The sequence below is a fragment of the Carica papaya genome, chromosome 9, assembly GCF_054855325.1.
Source record: "Carica papaya isolate Zhongbai chromosome 9, ASM5485532v1, whole genome shotgun sequence".
Classification (NCBI taxonomy): Eukaryota; Viridiplantae; Streptophyta; class Magnoliopsida; order Brassicales; family Caricaceae; genus Carica; species Carica papaya.
Genome location: NC_142317.1, coordinates 22,021,798 through 22,047,609, shown reverse-complemented (window position 1 = coordinate 22,047,609; position 25,812 = coordinate 22,021,798). Strand labels below are relative to the sequence as shown.

General features: G+C 29.6%; 1 pseudogene; it reads right to left on the bottom strand.

Annotated features, from left to right (window-relative positions):
- Positions 1–3,937: 3,937 nt before the first annotated feature.
- On the bottom strand, positions 3,938–24,603 carry LOC148240184 (neutral/alkaline invertase 3, chloroplastic-like; annotated as a pseudogene).
- Between the last annotated feature and the right edge of the window lie 1,209 nt (positions 24,604–25,812).

Below are 25,812 nucleotides of genomic sequence, written 5' to 3'. Positions count from 1 at the left end.
CACTTTTACCCTCATAGAGAACACGGTCTCACTCACCTGGATTTGCCTCCTAGAATTTTATATTTATTTTGTTTTTAATCCCTATCTAGTTCATTTCTTTTTCTCTACTCACCAATGCTACCATTTTCGAAACAGACATCAAGAGAATTAAATATAAAAGATAACAGAATAATAATTCCCAAATAGATATCAGATTCAGACCACAATTTTCCTTTTTTTAAAATTTCCTATCCCTCTCCCGTTCTCATCCTTTCAATTTTCCTCCTATGTTTTTCGCATATCTCTTATGTCCTCTCCACATAGCTGTCCACACAATAATTCCATCATTTCGTCCGATCTTCTTTTTATCCTCAGATCTCACTCTCCATTTTTTTTGTTTTTACTTCTGGTTCTAATCTGATTTCAAGAAAATGTCCCTATTCCAGGATAAACTATTTCTTCCCAAAAATATCTCAAAGAATTTAAAACATAAATTCTACTCAAGTAGTGAGAGTCAAATTTAACTTTGTTCCCAGTGACGGCGTTAATCTGATTGACGAATTCCTCCCTTATTCTACTCCCAATCCACCGCTAGCTAATTAATATAATTAAGAAATCGCACATAAACTTCCTCTTAGTGTACCCTAGCTATGAATTTTCTTCCTCTCCCTCTTCCCCTGCAGCCCGACATCCTCTTTGAAAGTGAAGGAGGAACCATCAAAACCATTCAGGATGGCAACGAAATCCCTAAATTAAATAAGATTACAAAATATTTTTTGATAATTGAGGCATAATCAATATTTTTACTTTTAATAATTAAGGTAGAAACAAATAACATCTTCCTAAATATAATTATATAATTATATATTTACTTTTCGAAAAGAAGATTTTTATCTCTTTAACTGCTTAAGTAGTAATCAAAATTTTAAATTTTAATGACTAATGAAGAAAATAAATCTCTAGACTTTGACTTCTAGCAAGCATTCAATTCTCTAATTTTAGATATTCTTTAAGTGTAATCTTATAATAGTTCTTTTATAGATAACATAATGAAAATAATGTTAAAACTCTAAAATATTTGATTACATAAGTTCAAAAATAAATTACAACACTTCTAGTTTTTTTTTTCTTTCTTGATGCTTTCAGTTTTTCTTTCAATCTTTCTTTAATGATATAATTTATATCTATGATGCAAAGTTCATATAAGAAATGATAAAATAGTTTCTTTAGAAAATTAACTCTATTTATTTCTTCACCACAATATAATTTCTTTATAATCTGATCCTCACATTTATTATTGTGTTACGATATGATCAATTTTAGGTGATCTTGAAATATAAGAAGAGTAAGAAAATAATTGGGAGGAGGAGGAAAAACATAAGGAAATGAGATAGGAAAATAAGAGTTAGACTATAAGTATTATAAAGGTAAGTTCTCTTTTATTCCCCTAATAAATAATGCACAATTAGGTAGTAATTATAAAGTAGATTCGTTATAAGGATTCATATTTTTCAAATAGTTCCTAAGTTTTAGCTAACGACCGCAAACTAACTCAAATCACATATTTGACTTTTTATTAAATTACTTTTTTACTCTAAATAACAGAAAAACATAAAAGTACAATTTAAATTCAATACGTCCAAAATATATACGTGTACTTATATTAGATATTCTTTAAATGTAATCTTATAATAATTTTTTTTATAGATTACATAATGAAAATAATGTTAAAACTCTAAAATATTTGATTACATAAGTTCAAAATAATGAAAATAAGATTTCTATCTCTTTAATTTTTAAATTTGAAAGACTAATGTAGAAAGAAATTTCTAAATTTTGACTCCTACGGAGCATTCAATTCTCTATATTTAGATATCTTTCAAGTATAATCTTGTAATAATTCTTTTAAAGATTACATACCTTAGAATGAAAAATAATGTTAAAACACTAAAATATTTGATTACAAAAGTTTAAAAATAGATTATGACACTTCTATTTTTTTTTTCTTTCTTGATGCTTTCAGCTTTTCTTTCAATCTTTCTTTAATGCTATGATTTATATTTATGATGTAATGTTTAGATAAAAAATAACAAGATAGTTTTTTTTTATAAAATTACCTCTATTAATTTCTTCACCACAATATGATTTCTTCATAATCTTATCCTCACATTTATTATTGTGTTACGATGTGATGAATTTTAGGTGATCTAGAAATATAAGAAGAGTTGGAAAATAATTGGGAGAATGAGGAGGAAAAACATAAGGAAATGAAATAGGAAAACAAGAGTTAGATTTGAAGCATTATAGAGGTAAGTTCTCTTTTTTTCTTCCTAATGCATAATGCACAATTAGGTAGTAATTATAAAGTAGATTCGTTATAAGGGATCATATTCTTCTAACAATTCTAAATTTTAGACCGCGAACTAACTCAAATCTCATATTTGACTTTCTATGAAATTACCTCTTTATCCTAAATAACTGAAAAACATAAAAGTACAATCTAAATTAAATATGTCCAAAAGTATATACATGTACTTACATTAAGCAGTATTAAATCTATCTTGTTCATTTGATTCAATTTTTACTTTTTTATGTAATTATTAGTAATCCTTTACATGTTGAATGATGTATATATTCGTTAATTTTATTTTTGAACCATTTATATTTTTAGCTTGAATTCATTGAATGAAATTTTATTTCATAATTCTTCATATATAGGAAGATCAATTAGAATTTAGTTCTCAAAAAACATGAATAAGAGAGTTTAAATATTAAAATTGTGATATATTGTTAAATTATAAAATATGGGACAAATGTAGCAAGTAAATTTCTTAAGAAAATGATGAAGCTTGTTTAGAAATTAAAGCAAATGGGACAATTAGATACATATACAAATATTTTAACTTCTAATACTATACTATACTATATCTATTTTTAAAATATAATTTCTCAATAAGTGGTGTAATTTGACCCACAACCTAAAAATTTCTATGTAATTTCTTCATTTGCAAATTTAAAATATATACGTATACATGAGGTTAATTGAAATTATTATTGTCATAATCGAGCAATAGAGTTAAAATAATATAAAAGTATTCTCAATTTACAGTGAACTCTTTAAAAGAACACCTTTCACTCCTATAGTACTATATATATGATATAAAGTCTATAAACAAGAAACAATTTGTTTATTCTCCAATCCAGGATGATGTTTCAAGCTAATGCTGATCGTAAATCAATATATCATTTTACATTAAGATCCAATGATACCCGAATCACTGCTCAAAAGCTTTAACCCCCAAATAAAATGAAAAATAAACATTGTTATCATCACCATTCTACATTTAAGTTGTTAAGATAGGTAAGTTAAGCCACAAATTGAAATTACCTATGCTTATGTGAAAGCAGCTTAAGAATCTTATATTATGCAAGTCTTTTGGGAGTTCTTCCGACCACACTTTCTCTTGGGGTTAGCACTTATCATGCAAGAGAAGGCATTGACAATCTCATAATCCTCTTCAATTTTCAGAATTTTGACTGCACTTTGGTCTGCAAGTAGAAGCTTAGCCACAAGGTATCCAGTAATTGACCATGTCTGGAATAATGGTGCTTGCTTCCCGATGAACTTTCTATTTTCATGTCATAGTATTAAGGTCAATTGTCTCTTGATATGTGTCTTTCGACAACTTCAACAGATTTTGCAGTGATTTCTGGTCTTTTCATCTTTATGGGTGCAACAGTAAGTTGTAAAAAGTCCATTTTTAAAATCTTAAGCCACTGCCAACATTCCTTGATTATTACTTTATTTTATAAAACGTCAACAAGGTGCCATATCCTATTGGAGTCAAGTATGTGAACTTAAGAAACTTATACCTAAATATAACTTCTACAAAGGGTTCTTTGGAGCAATGAAAAAAACATTAGCAATAGAGAGAATATTTAAGCATAACAAACTAACCTACCATAGTAGAGTTTGCCAAGAACCACCATTGTGGTAAGACCAAGGACTGCATGAAAAGGAAACGTAGTGAGAAATGCTGAAAATAATGAAGAAATAGATCATAAATAAATAATACGAGAGTAGATTCTTATGTGTTCTTAGGATCACTACTAGTGATTATTTGCCACACCTGACCTTCAAGAGCAGGATAACATATCTTGAATAGCATATTTGCTACCAAATCTGTTTCGCTTCAATAAGATCTAGTATGGCATGTGACTAATCAACTGTTGTCAGACTGCTTACAACATACCACATGTTTCTTAGAGAAAAAAATCTAAAATCCATATGTGCTGGTTGTAAATTTCCAATTAGATAACCTCCTTTATTGGGCATCCATTCCACCAACCAAGGAGAAATTTGATCTGGGTAATTTTTGAACTTATTAACTGCATCATATGAGTACTCCTCAGTCTTGCAACTATAAATCTCTTTCAGTTTTCGCAAATCAATCAAATAATACTCCCTGATGTAGAATGAGAGAGCAAGTAGGCAATTATTTAGTGCCGAAACAGATCAGCTGATCCATCTTCTTGAGCAAGCATTTCACATGCACAGAGTAAGGTAGAATAAAATAGTGCCTTCAAGACAAAAAGGTAAACAAATAAGATCTCTCTATTACCAACTTATAAATTTAAATAATGGCTGATCCATGTAGGCTAGTGAGTCAGATCATAATCTATTGTTTGAATCCAATTTGCTAAAACATGGATCAAAATTAAAACGACTGGGAATAGTTCTAGATAAAAGTAGTAGAATTGCCTCAGAAATTCCCATATACATAATGGTAATCAAATAATTATAACCCTCTCAATCCTCAAACCCTTCTTTTATCAAAGTGAACCCAAGAGATTCTTGACTCAATTGAAATAATACCTTCTTCTACTTCAATTTCAAGAATGATTAACCTTAAATGAAAAAACAAGCAAAAGAAACAAATAAAGGCATTAGATTCAATGTGAGTATTTTAGTAAAAACTTTCAACTAAATTAGACATACAACCCAAAAGTAAAAAATTCAACAATAAAAAGGAAAATAAACTTTGACACTCAAGGAAAACTAATGAAATGATGCTACGAATATACGTAATACGTCTCTTTCCCCCCGTTATTTTTAGGAACCATAAAGAATTATCTTCTAATACCTAGAAGTCATATAATAAGAGTACTCAAAAGGTGAGAAAACCTCATCAAAAGATAAAAGCTAATGATTACAAGGCACAAATGCAACTTTTTTGTAAAAAACAACTGAAAGCATCTAAATAACTAGTAAATTTGTGATAGAACTTAACAAAAGTCTTACTAATTGGACCATTCATAAATCAAGGATTCCAAATCAAGAAAAAAAAATCATAGCTTAAATCCAAACCCATATGAAGTGATATTAAAAATGAACATACTCCAAAACTGAACGAGAAAATAAAAGAGAAAGGTGCATACCTTGTATGAAATAAAAAGTGGATTTGTATCGAAGTGATGTTTGGAGCAGAAAAATCTAGAAAAAGAGAAGACAATGTTGTGTCGTTTCAATATCTCGACACAATCAACAATAATGCAATTGTATGTATCGTATTTAGTTTTGTTTTGGATAATTATGGATTATTATGAATAAATAAGAAATTATATAAAAATTCTACTTGCTCTTCTTTTCTCATCTTGTCCTTTTATTTTATTTATTCATTTCATTTGATTATTTTTTAATTCTATATATAAATTTTCTCTCATTTTTCTACTTGCTTTTCCTTTTCTCTCTGTTTTTTCTTTTCTCTGAATCACATGATTAATGATAAGTATAGCGGATGTGCAGACGAAGGAGATATCTTGCGATGAGCGTAAGCACACTATGAATTCATGCACCCTCCATTTTCATCAATTTGCCATTAATTTATTCAACTTATATGATCAATGATTTGTGTTGAGCATATTTCTTGTTTGTTTGTGTACAATAGTTCTCTCAACAATGATATACTCATAATTTTCCCTCTCTTGCTTGGTTAAGATAAATCATGAAAGACAAAATGCAAGTAGGTTAGAGAAGAACAAGTGCCTGGAATTTAAAAGCTTTTGGAATGAACTTTAATGAGAATCATAAAAAATAATTGATATGTGAACCAATCAAGATAAAGTTGGTTTTTTTTTTTTTTAGATTTTCATGATTCATTAATGAAATTCGAGATATGATCACACTTTTATATGAGATAATAAGAATCTATAAGTAAGAATCATTACTTTGTTTCTAAAGTGGAGTTTTTATAATCTGAATGTTTTGTTTTTCTTTATTAAAAGAATTGGAATTAAACTACTTTATCTTACATTATTTTTTATTAAAATACATGAGAGATTGTTTTAGTATTGTAATAACAATATATATTCATGTGAGTTTTTGAAAACAAAATCAAAACTAAGGGTCTTTTATATGTGTGTAATAAGAAGACGAGAGATCTTTGACTTAATGAGAGAAAATATAAGAAATCTCACCCTTTATATGTAGGCATTTTGTGAGTTTTACTTTAACACATTTCTTCTTCTTTAATATTTATGTTAATAAATAATTTAAGAAAAATATTAATTCGAATTTTTTCCCTTATTATAATTGTTTTAATAAAAGAATCTAATAGTTACAGAATATTATTTTCATTTAGATATGTCATGACTCTTTAGGACAAAATCCAATTTCATTACTATATCTCTACCAACAAAGTTATAAGTTAAATCTTTTGATTCTATTAAATCAAATATTATAAACAAATTATTATTAATACATATAATTATATCCAAAAAGTGATAAATTTTACATTTTAATAAGATACAGACTTGTTATCTTCCAAAAAAATGTAAGAATCTTAACCATTCAAACACCATGTTTATGATCATTTATGAAAATTCTTAAAAACTTCATTGTAGTGTATGCTTAATTGTGATAAATGAACATAGTCACAAGCTTTAATGGGGGCATTTTGGTGCATGAAATTCATGTTCCCATGTTAATGGATGTTACTGGCTAGTTTCTCCTTTTCAATGGTATCATCCTATGTTTACCTTATAAATAGTTAGCTCCTCTACTCTATCCTATCTCATTCCTACATTTCTCTATTGCTCTCTCTTTTATCTTTTTTCTTTCACTTTCATTTTTTTCAAAAATTTTCTTGAAAGATTCTAACTTTTCCTTTTCTAGTTGTGCAAATTAATAAAATCTATGATCTATTGGTAGCTAAGCTTATTGTATCATACAATTAACATGTCAAAAATCTCCTTTTTATACTCACCTTATCTGATTCACCTAGTGCACACCTCAATCCTTATAATGGATGTTCAAACTTCAATTCCTATTTGTATAGAAAGTAAATGTCTAAGGTAAATTCTCCTATCTTTTTTCACCAAGAGATTTTTACATAAAACTATTAAATATCAACAATTCATCTCAACCAATAGCAACAAAATTTAAAATTTTTTGAAATAATATCTTTTAATTTGTAATTATCTCTGTAGAATAAGTATGAGTTTCAAAGCAAAAAATTAAAAGTTAGGTCAAGATTTTGACCTACTATAGTTCCCTCAACTAAGAGAACTTAATAATCATGAAATATTTTTTTCGCCTAAAAACATAATAGGCACGTTGAGATTAAACTCAACTTAATCACGACATCAGCAACATAAAAAAAAAGTTAAGAGTTTAAATTTGTTTTCCATGAAAAAGTAATACTTATTACAACCTGCAGAGAATTTATTGGTATTGATTTTTAGAAGCTTTCATCCCCTCATTTGCCCAACAAAAAAAAACGTAATTACTTTATAATATTGTTATTGAAAGAGATGAAAATAGATAAAATAAAAATAGTGAAAAATTAAATATTGAACTAAAATTTTATAAATTAAAAGGATAATAATTACTTTAGTTAAGTTACAGTAATTGAAGAAAAATATAAGTCTTATTTTATTCTTAATTAATTTAAAAGCAAATTGAATTATTTAAAAAGAAACTGTATTTATTACAATAACAAGGTATTCGAGAGTAATATTCTCCATTTACTAGAACGATTCAGATTAAAATCTTAAGGAATTAAAAAAATAAATAAGAATCGAATTAAATAAGTTGTAAGAAGCAAGAGTACCTTTATTTCAAAGAGTACGTTTGCGCTTGCGAGGGGTGGTTCTAGCTTCCAACTGCACCACCATACATACCCCATTCAGTGAATAATAATAATAATAATAATAATAAATATTTTAAAATCAAAATCTACAATGTTTAATGTTTTAAAAAAACAGTTTTACTTTTTATTAAAATATAAACTTTGTATTTTCAGCAAAACCTAAACTTGTAAATCTTAAATAAAACATAAAAAAATTTAACTACTACCATATTATTATAATTCATTATAATTTTTAATTGCTATAATTATGACCTGGCAAAACAAATTTTCAATTAAGTAAAACTCATACTTTATAAGTTAGCAAATTTAAATTCAGTTAAAATTTTTATGAAATCCATAAAAGAAAAAGATATATATGAAAATAAAATTTTGCAAAATATATAAAATAAAATATTACCTCAAGAAGGATGTTTATTTTTTCCTTCGTAAGTAAGAAGCCATTTTCGATTGCATCCAATGCTGCTATGCACCTTTGTTTTTTTAAGAAAATAATTTTAAAAAATTATAAAAAAACTCAATAAAGAGATATATTAGTATTATCTAAAATAAAAAAATAAGTACGAAATTCATTTACTAAATGCATATATAAAGACTGTTAATCAATTTATGATGTCAATTATGTATGAAAGCTTACCCTTCCTTACTCTTTTCATCAGATGCCTTAATGAATTCCTCATATTTTAGTGCCATTTGACAAGTGTCAAGGCTGTAATTAATATCAGCTAATTATTTTTTTAAATAAAAATTGTGTAAATCTATTGATTAAGTGATATACATCAATCATAACGCAATATAAATAATCTCCGAGTAAGAATACACACAAAACAATAGTTTGACTCGAGATTAAGTAGGCAATATACACTAAATGCAATACAATACAAGTAACTTTTAAATGATGACACACACGAAAGTACAATCTGACTCAAACTTGTGATCTCTTGTAAAAGAGGAAATGCATCAACTATTAAACTAATTAAATAATTAACTAAGTGTACACATATACCAAATAGATATATATATCATACTAATATATATTTTGTTAATTAAATTATTAATTATTTATCTATTGGGTGGATATCTATATGCTTTTATCCTTATCTATAAGAGTATGAATTCATATCAGATTATATGTCTCATGACATATCATTTAACGACTAAACTGCATGAATTTTTACTAACAAAACTTGCACTTGAGAATTTTTATTATTAAATACATATTATAAGATCAATAACAACACGCATAGATACTCCAAATTAAAGAGTTTTGAGCTATGATTATTAGTATTAATTATAAACCTTAAGGAGGCTCCTTTAATCTTGAAGCAAAGTTCACAAATTTTAGGAAAATCAGCATCAGATACTTTGTCATTGCAAATTAAGAGAAGAGAACCAAATAATTAAAACCCATTAACTAGTCAAAATTTGTTAATAACTACTTAGATCTATATCGAGATATATATTATGTCCACATACAAAGATTTAGTCATGTCTGATAAGATGATTTCAGATTCAACTACGAAGGTGGAGTGTAACGGCCCCCGAAAATTCAAAAGAAAATACATAAAATAATCTGAGTGCAGAAGCAAAATCAAAGATTAAGGTTAACATCCCTTACACAACAACTTAAGAGTACTAAACAATACCACAGAATAAGTTCTTTAAAAGAAATACGAGAAATGAGAAAAATAAAGGAAACTATAAAGCATCTAGCATCTACTCGTCGTCTTCTTGTGGATTAGGCTCGGGAACTCGGTCCTCCTGATCTAAAATGGTTAAATAAGGAATGAGCTACACTAGCCCAGTAAGGACATCACACTATATCATCGTCACAGAAGCAAAAATTGGTAGAAAACTGAAAACAACCAATGGAGAACAAATTTTAAACCAATTCAATTATTTAAAATAAAACCACTTACCCTTTTTTTACCCTTGGAGCACTTGTGAAAACAACCTATAAAGACAATAATATCATACAGATCATAATTTCATGCATAATCAGTAACATAAAATACATCATAAATCTGTATTCATTAACAATAACTAATTATCACCGTTTCTCGTTTTCATCAGCATACTAGTATCCATGGGGATCCATAGGGATCCCCACTACACGTGAACCATTCCCCTTAACAATCTTAATTCCAAGGCCATCCCCATATCACGTCCGGTATAAGCGCCAAAATAATAAACCTCAATACCCCGTCCGGTATGAGGGTGAAGCGGGTCGTCCCCATATCCCGTCTAGTATGAGTGCCAAATGACCAAGTCTCTATACCTCGTCCGGTATGAGACGACGTTCACAGTAGGATTTCCTATGAACCTGGTCCGTCCACCATCTCGCAGGATATCTAATGAGGTTGTTATCTTATCCATTTATCAAATCACATCCCATTCCTATTTGTCCTTAGTCTCCGTTACCAAATCAAACATAAATATATTAACAAGAAACGTCCATCCAACAAAGCAAACATATCTTAGATTCCCAAAATCAAACAGTAGTGAAGTAAGCAGTGATACATGCATTTAAAGCTATAGAATAGATAAACTAGATACCATATGCATTTAGACTGTAAAATAAATCAAACAGGAATCGACAGAGAATAATGTCCAGTTCGGACTCCATTAGCAACCGTAATTAATTATACATATCTATTTAATTTATATAAAATACAGTATTATCATTTATTTAAACTCCAATTCCATGATAGGAAATAGGGTGAAGGGTCCTTACTTGATTCGATGCCGAAAACTAGATTGTCAACACGCCTACGAGCAGTCCCTAGGTTCCATGAATTTTTTCTCGGGAACTAAAACGGGCTTACAGTATCTACACATGTCCCAAATAACCCAAAAATCAGACCCAAGGCCTACTCGCCCAATTTCAGAAATCTGGCACGGCAGCTCCGCGGTGTTCCAGCGATGGCGCCGCCGCTCGCAGCGGTGATCCACCTCGGGTTGGCTGTTTTCGGTCGAATTCGACCAAACTTGCATCAGTTCCTCTGAGAAAACACACTTAGGGCCCTCGGTTGGCCAAAAAAACGTAGAAAGCCGAAACTCACCTACGGTGGGGCTCTCCGGTGCGGTGGCTCCTCCAGCTCACGTTGCGGTTGGGTGTTTTTCTCCAGTCAACTTGTAGAGGAGGAAACGGTGATCACAACGGTGAGAAAATCACATCAAACGGGAATCAGGAAGGGCCTCATCAGAGGCAAAAATTGAAACACCCCGCGATAGTGCAGCTGAGCTTTGGCAGTGTTTTCCTGCCAATTGGCTGGTGCTTTTACTTTTATTTGGCCATAGGTGGGTTTAAAATAAAATTCTGAGCAAATGGTAGAATTTTTACCTCCTTTGGCGGCTGGAAATTGCTTCGGTACGACAACGGGTGGCAACGGTCGACTCCTCAGTGGCTGGGCTGACTTCTCCGACGAGGGGCTCTGGCGGTTAGGGTTAGAGTTTGGATGCGGATGGGGTTATTTATACCCATCCGCTTTTGATCTGAGCTGTCCATCACTTTTAATTTGGATTGTCTGATCACGATTAAATAGGAAGTGAATCTGGGTCATTCATCGCGATTTAATCTTGGACGTCCATGCGCGATTCAATATAGACCATCCGTGCGCGATACAATCTGGTTCGTCTGTGCGCGCTTTTGATCCGGGCCATCCGTGCGTGCGGCAACGGATCTCAGCCATTCGATCGCGCGCACGTGGATCGCCCACGTGGCCTCCCGCGTTAGCGTCTCTGCCACCTGGTGCGTCGTAATTTGTCGGGGCTACAGACGGGGCAGCTGACGTGGCACAACTTTTTTAAATTGTATTTTGACCCCCAGTTTCTTATTTGTCTTTTAAAAATACCACCAGAACCCAATTTTTCACCCCTTTTCCCCAAAATTATTTTTGATTAAACCCCTAAATAATTTTTACCCCTTTTTATTATTATTATTATTATTATTTCCATTAAAATAAATTAATTTAAATTTAATTTAATTTAAAATTATATAAATAATAATTATATTCATATAATTATAATTAATAAAAAGAAAAAAAAAATGAGAGGTTGGGTGTTACATGGAGAGCATATTAGAGAAATAATTAGGACCTCAACCAGGCACTCCTCTCATTTCATATGCTATTCCAAGAAAGTGATCCACCATACCCTTTTAAAAAAATTGAATGCAAATCAATCAACAATATCGATTTATATACATGATCACTATACCTCTTGTTCCATCGAGTGGATCATGTCAAGGAGCTACATGCTTCAATCCATCATATTAGAAACAATTCGAGAAGAGAAAAATGGTTTTACCGAGAGAAGGGAGATTTTTTTTTTTCGAATTTGCAATGCTCACCGAAGCAGCGGAGAGTTATAATGAGTTTAGAATTTATAAGAAATTGCTAATAATCTAGGTCATTTCTAGGGTTTGATATTTAGGTTATCAATATTCTATGCATTAGTGAACTTGCATATTTTTTAATTTTGTTTTCCAGTTTGGATTATTCTAGCCAACAATTTTATGAGAAAAAATATTTTCTTTCAAAAAAAAAAAACAAGAGTTTAATTTAATCCATTTATAATATTGTATAAACAACAAAGATGGTTGTTCTCCAAATAAATTACTTCAACTGATAAAAGGCATTATATTGGCACCTTTAAGAATGGTTAATTGCTGCTAAAAATTAGACAATAGATGATAAAATTTTACCAGCAGATTTATATTGTCACTAAAAGTCAAAATGCCATAAAGTAAATTTGCAGCAAATAGAGGAAGCAACATATCCATTTCATGCACAACCTGCCCATTTCTTTATTTTTTAAAAAATTATTTCACTTTTATAATGACAAAAAGAAGTACAAAAGAAATTAAAAATAAAATAATTTATCCTTATGTTCTAAAACCTAAAGAAAATTCAATCTCCTCTGTTGCAAGACACTAAAACTTCTCTCTCTATGTTAGTTGCATCTCATTGCAGTCATCACCCATCACCTCTCTTTATTCATTGAAGTATCAGTTTTTCTTATCAGTCATTAAACACCGTATTTCAAACAGTAAATTTACGTTACTCAGTTTACTCATTTGTATGAGATTAAATTATTTATTCAAGTTAATCCATACCTTATTATTTGACCGAACTATAAATTTAGTTGTATTTCTTTCTAGTACTATATAAGTCAGTAAACAACCCAAACTTTAGAAAAATATTCATCAAGTATAATTTTAGACAACATAATTTTAGTGGTTGATTTAGACTATTTCAAAAGTTGAAATGTTGCCAAGTAATATGCAACAAATAGAGGAGTTCATGTGTCCATTTTGTGCCCACCCTATTTATTCCTCTACTTTAAAAAAAAAGTTTCTTAACTTTTGTATCAACAAAAAGGGGTACCAAAAAAAATTAAAAATAAAATATTTCATCTTTATCTTAAAACCTAAAGAAAATGTGATCTACTTCATTACAAAATACCAAAGCTTTTATCTTTGTGTTGGTTGCATTTCATTGTAGTAACTATCAATCGCCTCTAATTATTCACTGAAGCATCAGTTCTCATAATTGGTCGTCAAATACAATATTTTAAACAATAAATATTCATCATTCAATTCACTTATTTACTATAAAATTAAATAATTCGTAGAAATTAGGTTATACTTTATCATGCTCAAGTAAGTGAAGCAAAAATTGAGGTTCATGGACAATTATCTATCTTTCAGAAGTTCATACTCATTTCTAGCTAAGTTATGTATTATTCTTATAATAATTTTAAATCCAACTGAGAAGAAAGGAAACAAAATGTAGAATGAAAGCCTAAACATGCTCAAGTAATAACCTAAACTCAGAGAAATATTGATCAAGTATAAAATTTGTACTTGGTACAAAATTTGTCAGATAACTAAGTAACACAAAATCTATACTAAATTAAATTTTAGGACAAAAACTTTGGATCTTAGTGCGACATAACATTAAAAAAAGAAAAGACTAAAACCTTAAGATTTAAATGTAACACCGCAGTTTTAGAGTTTTATTAAGACCAAATACATGATCGAAACCTCATAGTTGTCTTAAGATAGGTCTAGAACACGAGAATAATTTTAAAACCTTGCACAACCTTTTCGTAATACTATCTTCTAACCTCATAGGTATCTCAAAATAACTCTAGCAGCCAAAAGTTTCATTATCTTCAACTACCCTTGAACCTTAGCATTGTTTATCCCAAATTAGGTAAGCAGTCCTGAAGCACTACGCAAGGACCCATGAGTTTCCTAACTTTCTGTTAATTTAAAGGAGTGTGCTTGTGCTTGCGAGGCGTGGTGCTTGTTTCCAAATATATCAGCATACATACCCCATTTATTAATTAATAATAATAATAACAAAGATTTTAAAATCAAAATCTATAATGTTTAATATTAAAAAAATAGTTTTACTTTTTATTAAAATATAAACTTTACATCTTCAGTGAAACTTAAACTCGTAAATCTTAAATAAAACACAAGTTTAAACTACTACTGTGTTGTTATAATTTATTATAATTGTTAATAGCTATAATTATGCAACCAGCAAAACAGATTTTTAATTAAGTAAAACTCATACTGTATAATTCTACAAATTTAAATTCAGTTAAAATTTTCACAAAATCCATAAGAGAAAAAGATATATATGAAAATAAAATTCTGCAGAATATATAAAATAAAATATTACCTCAAGAAGGATTTTTATTTTTCCTTCATCAATGTGAATTCATTTTTTATTGCATCTAATGCCGCTACATACTTTAAAAAAAAAAGAAATTAAAAAAATTAAAAAAGCACAATAAATGGATATGTTAATCGATTTATGACGTCAATTATGTATGAGAGCTTACCCTTCCTTACTCTTTTCATCAGATGCTTTGATGAATTCCTCATATTTCAGTGCCAATCGACAAGCACCAATGCTACAATTAAAATTAACTAATTATTTTTTAAAATAATTACAAGTCAACACTACTTTCAAATGATAACACACATAAAAGTATAATCTCACTCGAACTTATGATCTCTTGTAAAAGGATAAATGCATCAACTATTAAACTAATTAATTAATTAATTAAGTATACACATACACCAATCAAATATATATCCTACTAATAGATATTTGGTTAATTAAATTATTAATTATTTATCTATTGTGTTGATATCTATGTACTTTTATCCTTATCTATAAGAGTATGAGTTCAAATCACACTATACATCTCATGACATATCATTTAGTTATTAAAATATATGAATTTTTACCAACAAAAATTATACTTGAGAATTTTTAGTATTAAATGCATATTATTAGATCAATAATAACACACATAAATACTTTAAATTAAAGAGTTTTGAGCTGTGATGATTAGCATTAATTATATAACTTGAGGAGGCTTCTTTTATCTTGAAGTAAAGTTCGCAAATCTTAGGAAAATATGCACTAAATACTTTGTCCTTGCAAATTAAGAGAAGAAGACCAAATAATTAAAACTCATTAACTAATCAACGTGGTTAATAACAACTAAGATCTATATCAAGATATATAATATGTACACATATAAAGCTTTAGCCATGTCTGATAAGGTCATTTTAGATTCAGCTATGAAGATGGAGAGCATATCCGAGAAATAATTAGGACTGCAACCAGGTACACCCCTAATTTCATATGCTATTTCAAAAAAGTGGTCTACCATATCCTTTAACAAATATTGAATCCAAATTAATCAATGATATCGATATATATACATGATCAATAAATAGATAAAAGAAAAATTGATAAGATGTTAAGCATTAAACCTTTTGTTCCATCGAGTGGATCATGCTGAGGAGTCGTATGCTTTGATCCATCCTTTTCGAGACGATTAGAGAAGAGAAAAATGGTTTTGCCAAGAGAAGGGAGATTGTTTTTTTCTTAGAATCTACAGTGCTCACCAAAGCAGCAGAGAGTTATAATGAGTTTAGTATTTATAACAGATTGCTAATAGTCTAGGTCATTTCTAGTGATTGATATTTAGGTTATCAATATTGTATGCATTTTTTTGAATTTTGTGTTCCAAGTTTGGATTAATCTTGCTAAACATTTTATGAGAAATTTTTTTTTTTAAAAAAAGAGTTTTGTTTAATCCATTATAATATTGTGTAAAAAACAAGTATGGTTTTTCCCTAAATAAATCACTTCAACTGATAAAAGGAATTATATTGGCACCTTTGAGAACAATTAATTACTGCTAAAAATTAGACAATAGATGATAAAATTTTACCAGCAGATTTATATTGTCATTAAACATAAAAATGCAACAAAGTAAATCTGCGACAAATAGAGGAAGCCACTTATCCATTTGAAAAAAAAAATTATTTAGCTTTTATATTAACAAAGAGAAATATAAAAGAAACTGAAAATAAAATAGTTTATCTTTATGTTAAAATCTTAAAAAAATTCAATCTCCTTTGTTGCAAGACACCAAAACTTCTCTCTCTGTGTTAGCTGCATCTCATTACAATCATCACCCATCATTATTCATTGAAATATCAGTTTTCCTTATCGGTCATTAAATTTTGTATTTTAAATAGTAAATTTATGTTACTTAACTCACTCATTTGTATGAGATTAAATTATTAATTTAAGTTAAATCATCATTATTATTTGACAGATTACAAATTTAATCGTACTTCTTTCTAAAACTATATAAGTCTGTAAACAATGTAAGTCAGTATAATGACATCCAATTAAACATTTACTTTTTCATTTTTAAAAAAATCATGGATAAAAACCATTTTGCTTAAGCAAGTGAACAAAAAACTAAAACTCATGAGCTATATCTTTTAGAAGTCCTTACTACATCTCTAGCTATGTTGTATACTACCTAATTACACTTTTACATCTAATTATAAAAAAGAAAAACAAAATGTGGAATGAAAGTTACTTTTAAATCCAACTAAAAATTAGAAAATAAACGACACAATTTTAGTGGGTGATAGACATTGTCACTAAAAGTCAAAATATCGCTAACTAAATATACGACAAATAAAGGAAGCAACTTGTCCATTTCATGCACAACCTATCCATTTCTTTACTTAGAAAAAAAATTGATTTAACTTTTATATCAGCAAAAAAATACATAAGAATTAGGAAATAAAATAGTTCATCTTAATGTACTCAAACCTAAAGAAAATTTGATCCCCTCTACTGTAAGACATCAAAGCTTCTATCTTTGTATTAGTTGCATCTTATTGCAGTCATCATCAATCACCTCTCATTATTTATTAAAACATCAGTTCTCCTAATCAATCATCGAATACTATATTTTAAATACTAAATGTACGTCATTTTATTTATTCATTTGTATGAGTTAAATAATTCATTGAAGTTAAGTTCTACTTTGTTATTTGATTAACCTACAATATTAGACATATTTCTTTCTAGTATGGTATTAGTTTATGCAATGTAAGTCAATATAATAACATCCATTACAACATTTACTTTTTTTTAAAGAAAAATTCATCATCAATGAATAATAAAGACCATTTTTCTCAAGTAAGTCGACAAAAAACTTAGGCTCATGAATAAAAATATATATTTCAATAGTCCTTACTACATTTCTAGCTAAGTTATGTACTATTCGATTAACGTTTTAAATCTAACTAAGAAGAAAATAAACAAAATACGAAATGAAAGCTTAAACATCCTTAAGTAAAAACCTAAACTTTAGAAAAATATTCATCTAGTGTAAAAGTTGTACCTCGTACCTTTAAAAAAGGTCCTATTACAATTAGAAATTATACAATAGACGATATAATTTTAACAGTTGATTTAGACTATCACAAAAGTTAAAATGTTGCTAGGTAATATGCGACAAATAGAGGAACTCATGTGTCCATTTCGTGCCCTCCCTATCTATTTCTTTACTTGAAAAAAAGAGTTGTTTAATTTTTGTATCAACAAAAAGGAGTACAAAAAAATTAAAAATAAAATAGTTCATCTTTGTCTTAAAACAGAAGGAAAATGTGATCTACTTTGTTGCAAGATACCAAAGCTTTTATCTGTGTTGGTTGCTTTTCGTTGTAGTCACCATCAATCTCCTCTCATTATTCACTGAAGTGTCAATTCTCATAATTGATTGCCAAATACAATATTTTAAACAATAAATTTACATCCTTTGATTTGCTTATTTATTATAATATTAAATAACTCATTCAAATTAGTTTCTATTTTATTATTTGATTGAACTATAAATTTAGTAGTAGTTACTTTTAATACTAATTAAACTTATACAATGAAAGTCAATACAATAGCACCCAATATAACATTATTTTCTTAAGATAAAATTATTATTCATTAGCAATAAAAACCATCATGCTCAAGTAAATGACCAAAACCATCATGCTCTGAGTAAGTGAAACAAAAACTGAGTAGGTTCATGAACAATTATCTATCTTTCAGAAGTCCTTACTCATCTTTAGCTAAGTTATGTATTATTCTTATTCTACTTTTGAATCCAACTAAGAAAGGAAACAAAATGCAAAATGAAAGCTTATACATCCTCAAGTAACAACCTAAACTCAGAGAAATATTCATCAAGTAAAAAATTTATACTTGTTACAAAATTTACCATATAATTAAATAAAATAAAATCGATACCAAATTAAATTTTAGGACAACAAATTTGTATTTTAGTGCAACATAACATTAAGTAAAAAAGAAAAGACTAATACCGCAGTTTTAGAGCTTTATTAAAACCTAATACATGCTTGAAACCTCACAGTTGTCTTAAGATAGGTCTAGAATGTGAGAGCAATTTTAAAACTCTACACAACCTTTTGGCAAAGCTATCTTGTAAGCTCACAGGTATCTCAAAATAGCTCTAGAAGCCAAAAGCTTCCTTATCCTTAACTACTATTGAACCTTAGCATTGTTTATCCCAAATTAGGTAAGAAGTCCTAAAGCACTACACAAGGACGCATGAGTTTCCAAGCTTGGTATTATTAGGATGTTGATGCAATACATTTCGGTTTTATCCAAGTAATACCTTATAAAGAGTGTTACTACCTCTTATACCACATGTTAGAGAAATTAATATTACTTTTAGACAGTTAAGTAAAGACATTAATTGAGAACAATTGAAAATATTATATCGTTTGCTGGACAAAATTATCTAGTAAATCCTTAATTATATATTTTTATAAATATTGAACCTTTCAACATGAATTTCATTAAAATTTCTTGCCCCAATATATAAATTACTTAAATCTCACTTCTATTTAGTTATTAAAATTTGATATATATAACAAAACATATATCATGTAAATTAAAGAATAAATTTCTTACTTCCTAGTAATACTCTATTGAACTCTCTATAGTACTAGCAAATGCAACAAACTCCTAACAAGATACAGGAGGAGGAACAAATGGTGATTTTATTACATCTCAAAAATGCCCAATTAAGCCCATCAAAAAATTGGTGTCATTTGATTGCCATTGCACCCATTATGGACCCCATTCGCCTGGTGGGGTCGTTGATTATAATCACGTGATCAAATCCTTTGCTGGCTCCGAGACCATGGTTTCTTTGGGAATTTAGGTGCTCGAGCCACGATATTCGCTAGGGGCAACTCTTGGTCAACTTCCTTACATAGCGTCATCCCATATAACATTTTGAATATGAATATCCCTAGTGCCCACCAATCAACTGCATTTCCATGCCCTTCACCATACCCAATTTCTGGTGCTAAGTACTAGTGGGTACCAACATAATACATTAATTAAACATTGATTGGCTCTGTGATGATTTCCACAACTACGCGATGTGTTTACTTTTTTCTATTTGTGTTGACTAGGGCGTAAGCAGGAGGCTACATCAGGTGTGATACAATTGGCTAGAATGTATGATGAATTAGAAAAGTTGGGTTTATGATCAGGATAATAACTTGTTTTGTGATTGATGATGCATTTTGAGCAGAAATTATGTGGATTATTGATGTGGGATTATCATCTTTTAGTGAGAGATCGAAGTCAGTCAACGAAATGTAGTCGTCGAATCTTACTAACATATTTTTGGGTTTCAAATCATAGTAAACTATCCCCATCACATGTAGGTATTCTAAGGCCACTATGACTTCAGATGCATAAAACCAGTGCAAAAATGAAAAGGTTACAAATCTGACTCCAAGTAAGAATAGACTCAAAAATACAATTTGACCCGAGATTAGTCAAGTGACATACACTAATTACAATACAATACAATACAAATAACTTTCAAATGATGACTCACAAAAAAATACAATCTGACTCAAACTTATAATCTCTTATAAAAGAAGAAATGCATTAACTATTAAACTAATTATTTAATTAATTAAATATACACATATATAGTTAATTAAATTAATAATTCTTTATCCATTAAGTGGGTATCTAAGTACTTTTATCCTTATCTATAAGAGTATGAGTTCAAATAAGACTATACATCTCATGACATATCATTTAACTATTAAAATGTACGAATTTTTACTAGTAAAAATTGTACTTGAGAATTTTTATTGTTAAATGTATATTATAAGATCAATAATAACACATAAATTCTTCAAATTAAAGAGTTTTGAGCTGTGATGATTAGTGTTAATTATATACCTTGAGTATGCTCATTTAATCTTGATGCAAAATGCATAAATCTTATGAAAATCTGCATAAGATATTTTGTCCCTGTAAATTAGGAAAAGAAGATCAAATAACTAAAACCCATTAATTAATCAAATATGGTTAATAACTACTTAAACCTACATCGAGATATATATTACGTACACATACAAAGCTTTAGCCATGCCCGATAAGATGATTTCAAATTAATCCATGAAGGTGGAAAGCAGATCATATAAATAATTAGGATTGCAACCAGTATCTCTTTTCATTTCGTATGCTGCTACAAGAGAGTGCTCTACTGCATCCTTAAACAAAAATCGAATGCAAATCAATCAAAAACTTCAATATATATATGATTGATAAGCAAATAAGAGAAAAATAGATCAGATGTTAAGCACTAAACCTCTTATTCCATCGAGTGGATCATGTGGAGGAGCTATGTGCTTCAATCCTCCTATTTGAAATGATTGGATAAGAGCTGTAACAACCCATACCTCCATAGTGAGTCAGGGTACCGTAAGAACTTATATTGCCAGCGAAAAATACAATAAACTTCTATTTCTAAATAAAATTAAGTACGTCCAAGCGCAGTGTTCACATCCCTCGCTAGTGAGGGTTAACCATTACATCTATCTAAAATCAAGAAACCATCTAATTAAAGTTTGTGTAACTCATATTTTCCTACACGTGCAACATAGAGAACATTGTCTCTACTCACCTAGATCGGCTCCCAGAGTTTGTTTATTCCATTGTCAATCCCATTCTGACTTCTAAATAACACCACTTTCAACCTTATAGAGAACACTGTCTCTGCTCACCTAGATTTTTGTAAACATCCCCAAAAATTTAAAGGAAATGTATATAAAATCTCTAAATGCAGAAGCAAAATAAAATAGATTATGGTTAACATTCCTTACACAATAACCAAACGTATTAAATGTATGAAAAAATAAGCTAACTAAAGTGAATACTAGAAATGAAGACTATAAGGAAAGCTATAAAATCTTTAGGCATCTACTCACCGTCTTCCTACGGAACGGGCTCGGGAACCAAGTCCTCCTGATCTGAAATGGTTAAGTAAGGAATGAGCTACACTAGCCCAGTAAAGATTTCACACTATCTCACTGTTACAGAATTAAAGGTTGGTAGAAAACAAAAATGACCAATGGAGCATAATTTATAACAAATTCATTTATTAATAATAAAACCCTTTATTGTCAACTTATCTCGGTGAGATTTATGAAAATAAGTTATGAAAATAATAACATTATAATATCAGGAAATCATACGCACTCTATAACATAACACATGTTATACTTTTAATATTTAAATCATCAGGCAACAAATTTTCTCTTTTACCAGCCTACCAGTATCCATGGGGAACCATAGGGGTCTCCGCTACACGTGAACCATTCACCTTAATAACTTAATTCCAGGGCCGTCCCCATACCCCGTCCGGTATGGGCGCCAAAACCATTAATCTCAATACTCCGTCCGGTATGAGCGCCAAAACATTTAAAGTCTCCATACCCCGTTCGGTATGAGAGATAATGTTCCTGGTAGGGTTCCCTATGGACCCGGTCCATCCATCATCTCCCAGGTCACATACCTTTTTTATTTTCCCTTAGTTTTTTGTTTCTCACATAATCATAAATATTTAAACCAGTAACGAGCATCCAACAAGGCAGGCATATCATCATATTCACAAAATCAAGCCATAATGAAGTAAACAGTGATTCATGCATTCAAAACCATAAAATAAATAGATCAGATACCACAATGCATTTAAAACTGTAAAATAACTAAAACAGCAACTGACCAAAAATATATCAGATTCGGCATGGTGGCTCCGTCATTTGATTAATTTATATCTGTTTAATCATTCATATATTATGTGGGTATATATATATATATATAATTGGGTGTGTATATATAAGTATAGATAATTTTTCTCTTTATTTAACTTCAGTGAAAAATCGGAGGTGGACTTTCACGAGATTGGAGAACTTATTTTCAAAATCAAAAGGGTTTCTTCATGATAATTAATTATACAACCCCGGATAAACTATATAAATGATATTAATGCATAGATCATAATAAATATTATTGTGTGTGTGTGTATATATATAATCATGGTTACTATGGTACTCCAGCATTGGTGCTTGTCGCGTGGCACAGATCTGTCATGAATTCCTTAAGCCTATTGAGGAACAATCTAAGCAACAGTGAGCAAACATTTATTTTTATGTGTTTTTTTTTCATCTCTATAATATTCTTATACAAATATATGCACCAATACATATATATATATATTGAAATTTCATTTACTCAAATATTGATAATCAAATTAACTTTGGTTCAAAAATTCATCTTGAGACACTTGTGTCTTTTCTATAGGTATATCTTTCAATTGGAAGCACTCAAACATGAATTCTCAATCTTGCAAGAAAAATTAAGCATTCTTCATGAGGTAATTAATAAATATTGTTGGTATTTTTTATAATGGGTAATCATTTCACATTTTCATTAATAATCTTTTTAAGCTATTATATTGTATATTTATTTTTACAACACAATTTCTCAATTACTAGTGTGATTTGACCCACAACCTAAATATTTCTATGTAATTTTTTCATTTACAAATTGAAAATATATACATATATATGAGATTAATTTCTATTGTTGTTGGAAATATATTTATTTTTTTATTTTTGATATTTTTTGTGGTACAATTTGAGAGAAGGATTGCGACTAATGCTAGACCTAGATGAAGCAAAAGTTGTTAAATGCGATATGTTTAGTTTCCTTTATGAGCTGAGCTTTAGTTTCTTCTATGAATTGATCCCATAAACTTGGAAGTTTGTAACAGAGATTTAGTTTCCTTCATGAGTTGATGCTAAGAACTAAAAACTTACAAGTGTATAGTAATGCAAAAATATGTAATGAATAAAATATGAGTTTGCAAGAAATATCTTATCATCACTTTCTAATCACTCTCTCAAACAATGCTTTACATACCAGTTGAATTTTTTCAACTAATCTGGAATCAACCGAGGAAATGTATTGAAAATTTTTTTTATCAAGCATTAATTTAGATGGCAAGGTGATGATTTACAAGATAGAAAAATACCATAACAAATACAAAATGATTTACAAGATGCAGAAAATATCATAATCAAACAATAAAATTAAAATAATGTAAGGTATTTTTGATTTATAGTGAATTCTTTAAAAGAATGTCTTTCACTCCTATAATACTATGTATATGATATAAAGTCTGTAAATAGGAACAACTTATTTAATCTCCAATCCAAGAAGATGTTTCGAGCTAATGCTAATCCTAAATCAACATATCATTTTTACATTAAAATCCTATGATACCCGAATCACTGCTCAAAAGCTTTAACCTCCATATAAAATGAAAAATAAACCATTGTTATCATCACCATTATACATTTAAGTTTTTTTGATAGGTAAGTTGAGCCATAAATTGAAGTTACCTATCCTTATTTGAAAGCAGCTTCAGAATCTTATATTATATACGTCTGTTGGGAGTTCTTTTGACCATGTTTTCTCTTGGGGTTAGCACTCATCATGCAAGAGAAGGCATTGACAAGTTAAGAATCCTCTTTAGTTATTAGAATTCTTTCTGCACTTGGGTCTGTAAGTAGAAGCTTAGCCACAATATATCCAAGAATTGATCATGTTTGGAATAACTGTACTTGTTTCCCAATGAACCTTTCTATTTTCATGTCATAGTATTCAGGCCACTTGTCTCTTGATATGTGTCTTTCCGTAACTTCAACAGCTCTTGCAGTGATTTTTGGTCTTTTCATCTTTATGGCTGCAACAGTAAGCTATAGAAAGTCCATTTTTAAAATCTCAAGTCGCACTGCCTATTGTAGACTGATTCAACATTGACAGTTGGATATTTGACTTAGTTTTGGATTTATCTCCTAAAATTTTTTATGTTTGTTAGTAATGATAGAATTTGAGTTAGTGGCAGATTGCTCTACCATTTCTTTTTATTTTTTGTTCAGTTGTAAAGCCTATTTAAAAGGCATTTCTGGTTGCTGAATATATCATCCCACTGCATTTAAAATTCCAGCAGCAATTCATACCCATAAAATGTTTTGATTAATATTTTTATTTTTCTACTGCATTCATTTCTTGTCTACTATATTTTTCCTTGCTGCCGCAAGTTTGAGCTTAACAAAGCTCTCTTCTCCAACAATAGTGGTATCAGAGCAAAAGTTTGGTTGTAATTGGGCGTGCATCTCATGGCGACAAATGGCAATGTCGTGAGTATTTCTCAACCATCAATTCTTATCTTTTCATGGTGGAAGCTGCGAATTTTGGAGCATTAAAATGAAGACATTATTCAAGTCTCAAGATTTATGGGACTTGGTTGGGAATGGGTATCCTAATCTGGATGAAGAAGGCAAGTTAAGAGAAAATAAAAAAAGGGATTCTAAAGCACTATTTTTCATCCAGCAAGCAGTGCATGAATATATTTTTTCTAAAATTTCAACTGTAAATACAACCAAAGAAGCATGGACGACTTTGCAAACAACATACAAAGGCTCATCGAAGATAATTATGGTAAAACTTCAATTTCTCCGTTGTGACTTTGAGATGTTGTAAATGAAAATTAGAGAATCGGTACAAGAATTTCTTTTATGAGTTGCAATGGTTGTTAATTAAATGAGATCTTACAGGGAAGAGATTTCTGATCAAACCACTATTGCAAAAGTGTTAAGGTGTTTAACTCTAAGTTTTGATCACATTGTTGCAGCCATTGGGAAGTCTAAGGACTTAGCTACTTACTCATTTGACGAGCTGTAATCCCATGGGCCAAGATTGAATCAGGTGAATGAAAAGACTGAAGAGAAGGCTTTTCAAGTGATGGGGGAGTCTCCCAAATAACAAGATGATTCAAAGAAGGCACAAGTAGAGGATGTGGTAGAGGAGGTTATCGAGGCAGCGGTAACCGAGGTAAAGGCAGAATTGCTGGACAAGATGAACAAAGGGGATGATTGGAAAAC